Genomic DNA, 4,641 nt, shown 5'->3' with positions numbered 1-4,641 from the left:
AGTGGCACGGGGCCGGCGCTCCCTGCCCGGAGTGCTGTCAGTGCAGTTCCCCGGCCGGCTGTCCTGAGCACTGTAACCTTGGAGGGGTCCTCCCCCCCCCCAGCCCCTGCACTTCCTGTTGGCTGCGCCTCTGGCGTCTCTCTGCTCTGCAGCCAGGTGCTCTCTGCCTGCCCCAGCAGCTGTGTCACTCCAGCCCGGCCCCCGCGCACTCCCCCCAGTCCCCCGCACCCGCGATCGCTCGGCCGCCCGCACCTCTGCATGGGAGCTGGGGACCAAGGTGAACGAGACACCTCCCGCACACACACTTCTGCAAAAGGGTGGGTGGATGGAGCGGCGGTGGGAAGCGAGGCCTACAGGAATCACTCCGCTCTGGGGACCAGGCGGGCAGACCAGAGGGGGCTGAGGAAAGGAAAGAGCAAATTCCTGGGGAGTCAATCCCCAAAGTAGCGCTGAGTGGGGCGGATGCTCCCCAGTTCAGGGGTGCGCCTGGCCAGTGCAGGGGAAAGGATGGAGCCGAATCCGTTCTCTGCCGAGGGGATAAGGTGGTGCTGGTCGATCCGAGAAAAGTGCCTAGTTCTTGCAAATGCCACTGTTGTTTACCACTTCTTTAGCCAGCTCCCGATGGTTGAGATCCAGTTGTGTCTTTCCCTTCCCTCCTTTGACCCATCTTCTCTTTCCGCCCCCTTCGGCCTCTATCCCACTTACCCCCTGTTCCTTCCCTCTCCTGCTTCTCACTCATAAATACATAACCTCGCCCGTGCTACTGTGCTTCTACCGACCCCATTGTCAGGCAAACCCCTTTAGTTTAAAGGGCTACACAACAATGACCCACACTAGGCTTGCCTGGGTGCTCGGCCCTTTAAAACCCTTTCTTGTGTCCCGTTCACGCCGCTCTTAGCTACACATCACCGAGGTTCTTCGGCTCCCTGCGGCATGCAAAGATTCATCCCCGACCAGCGAATGAGGAAGATTTATAACCATTTTGGAGCTGTCCCAGTTGAGCTGAGGTGCTGGGGGACGGGAGACAGCCCAGACAAACTGCGATCGGACATTGCAGGACAAGTTACGGAGCTATTGGCTGGTAACGGGGACTCAGACACACAGAACTGCAGCAGTAATTATATTCTGGCTGCTGTGCAGAACTGGCACAGGAAACCAGCTCGTTCGACAGAGGCAGCTGGATTTTGAAGAATAATAAATAAATACACGGGGGCAGATGTCTGCAGCAAGCACAGAAAACTACGATTTGAGAAACGATTAATAATAACAAGAGGTTTTATGCGTTCTTACAAAAACAGAGCAGGAGAAGGTAAAACAGGCGAGAATGTCCCATCACATCCATCCGCCGGTAGAGCAGGAGGTGTCCTCTGTGTCTTTAAACAATCAGTCCCCGGGCCCTCACTTTATTTGTACAACATACAGTTGCTGCGTGAACTCAATCCCCTGCCCGCTGAAATGCCACTTTCCCATTTCAGGAAATGTAGACAGGACCATGTGAGAGGCTTTTGCAAGCTCAGGGGTTGTCTCGCTGTTTAGAGTTGTATTGGCTGCTTGGGAAGGGAGGGGGAGAGGTGGGGAGAGCCAGACTCTGTAACCCCCCGGCTCTGGGAGAGCAGGAGAAAAAGGGGCTTAGCTAGATTTGAAAACGTCCAGGGCAAATTGATTCGTTTTAGTCATATTCTCCATACCAGCAGCAGGAGTCAAAGCACATTCACTAAATAAAACGAGCATGTTAGTGCCCTCAGCTTTAACATCGGTTTAGAGATAGATAGTTGTTTATGTGTGTATACAGGCACACTGCACACAAGTGTCTTTTTCTTCTTTCCTGCCACTTCCCTATTCAGGGTCCATGACTTTTCTAGCCTTCTTCCGAAACTCACGGTTGTCCGGCGCTGTCCGTTGTGCAAACTGGTCTCTCTAAGGTCCGCTGACATCCTGTCCATGTACCTAAGTCTTTGCCCCCCCCCCCCCTTAGTCCTCTTCCGTCCAGGACCATTGCAAGGGCCAGCCTTGCCTCCCGCAGCTTGTCTTCAACTGGGACAATCCGTATTGATCTCCTTCTCCATACACATGTACAGATCTATGTATATGTGTGTGTGTGTTATATGTATGTATTATATATACCACGTACACATATACTTATCATATCTAACATTCTTATACCGAACACGGGTATATAATATTTAATAATACAATTCACACACAGATGAGTGGTGTTTAAAATCAATAGTAATTCTTGAATGCTCTATTAAATGACAGAGACAGACGATTAAAACCTATAATTTTGCTCCCCGTATCTACAAGTATTTTGGGTTCTGTAAAATGCTAAGCAGTCCTGGTCCCGGATTATTACAAAGAGCATCAGCCAGACATGGTGAGCCCAGCTATTGAAGACTTGGTTTTCTCTATCGATAAAAGATGTGAGGTCGTTCTGCTAACAGGGAGGGTTGCCTTGGAATTATTTGTCCACCATTTTAAGAGGGGACGAGGAGGGGATTGCCTGTCATGTGAAGATGTGTCTATGTCCTGTGATTCGAGATACTATTAGATTACTGAATGCTCAGCGATCTTTTGTGAGGCGAGTGTGAAAAACAGAAAACACAATTCAAAGCAGTTTTAAATGCACGCATGAGTCATTTAATCAGCGACCTGTTTAATTTTTCTTTGTATCTTTATGCCTAATGGATCCCTGTGACACATTAAAATTAAGAGGTTTCGTCTACTAAATAATCGTCTCCTACAAAGGTAGATAAACATCTAGCTGCAGCTCTGTCAGGGCTTCTGATCACAAAATCCTTCTGAGTGACAGGTCCTTAGGATATTGACATATTCCGCCTCACGATAAAATACACTTTTGTCACGTCTATTAAAGAGCCTCTGCTCCGGTATAGTTAAGTCCCACTCACTCAAACATCCACTCGTGTTGTTAGGAAGACATGGGGGAAAAAAACCCTCCTTTAGCCTGATTTCATTAAGTAGGTCGCGTAACTCTCCCACTGATTTTCTTGGAAGCAGAATTGCATCTTCCCGGCTAATCTGCTCGTGTAAACCTCAGTTTTTCTGCAGCCTGCGCTCAAACACGGTACTGTTTGCGTTTAGACATTCGTGGCAAGCGGAATGTATTTTTTAGAAGAGCACCGTTTGGATCTGAGAGGTTTCAAACTAGACTTGATTCCAATTGACCCTCAGGTAGGAGTCACTTTGCTAAAGATCTGGAGGGAATTTTCAACAAGTGAGTGAAGGAAGAGCTGTGACTTCGGACACTGACCGGTGGCTTTGGCACCGACAGACAGCTCCTGGAGCAAAAGACTGTAAAGATTTTCCTCTAACGCCCGAGCTGTATTTGAAATTGCCTGATTCCAGTAAAGCGCCGCTCCTGTTCAAGAAAGTTATTTTAAAATCGAACTTAATATGTGGGGTCCTTTAAAGACTTTCCCCCAATCACTATTACCTACGTGTTGTCGTTTTTGCCGAGGACTGGGAGTACTTTTTAGAGATTTCATGACTCGCTGCACAATCAACAGCAGAAACAATTCGTGGGAAGCCGAATCTTTCTCACGAACACTCACAAGAATGTCCAGAACATTCATAGAATCTGTAGTTTATAACGTGCTCGTGTCGTTTCTCCGGATTGCTAAACCCAATCTTGCTGTCCTGGAGCAGGCACCGGGAAGCCTACTCTCTAATTAGTCGGGTTTTCGAGCTCGGGAGAGTTTGGAAACATACGATTTCAACAGAGTCCTTTCTAACCATCCCGGGTATTGAAAATCCCGGGCACTTCTTGTTCATCATTTAAGTTTTGTTTTTAAAACAATCATTTGCCTCCACTCGTTATCTGTCTCACGACCGTTTTTCCTGCTCTAGCTATATTTGCAGAAATGTAGGACAAAATCCCCACTAGCCTGAACTGCTGCATATCCCTTTGAAAGAACCGAGGGAGTGCAAGGAATTAGCACGGGGAGATCTTTAATGTTGTTTCTCGGGGTGAGACTTTGCAACTGGAATAATCAGCCTTCGTTTATTTTCTTAAATCGCCCCCAATACGTCCCCCGACTTTCACCGTATAGATTCTGCTTTTTGTTTTGTTTTGTTTCCACTGAGGGGTATTTTAATCTAAATGACACCCGCTGGGACAGGACACCGCACATTCTGTCTCGCTGTACAGACAATGTACCTCATTAGTTTTAGCCGCTTTGTTAACGGCACCGGGCAAATCAAAAGCCGCATTCAGCTGAGTTCCCTAGTCCAGCAGGTGTGGGGCCACACGCGATTTGCTACAGTTAATGTGCCCTTTTTAGTAAGTGTTTGTTTATCCCTTCTGCTGTTGTAATAGTGTTAATCAACACTACCCAGCCAGCCTTTCACGTGGCTACCTTCAAGAATGATTCATTGATGCTTGGGTTTCCTGCGGAGCCTTGATAGTCTGAGCAGATAACGGGGTACCTGGCACAAAGTGAGCCATTGAGAATAACTTTAGCATGAAAAGGACAAACAAGGAATAGAGGGGAAGGGGGGGGACGTGCGGGGCTGGCACCATGAGCAGAAGCGATCGGTGCGGAGCCTGTCAGAGCAGATGGAAGGTGGGACCAGCCAGGCTTCCCAGCAAGTGGTTACATTCCAAAGGAACCAACGTGAGAAGCA

Source organism: Malaclemys terrapin, chromosome 16 (assembly GCF_027887155.1).
Source record: "Malaclemys terrapin pileata isolate rMalTer1 chromosome 16, rMalTer1.hap1, whole genome shotgun sequence".
Lineage (NCBI taxonomy): Eukaryota > Metazoa > Chordata > Testudines > Emydidae > Malaclemys > Malaclemys terrapin.
This window is presented reverse-complemented; position numbering follows the sequence as displayed.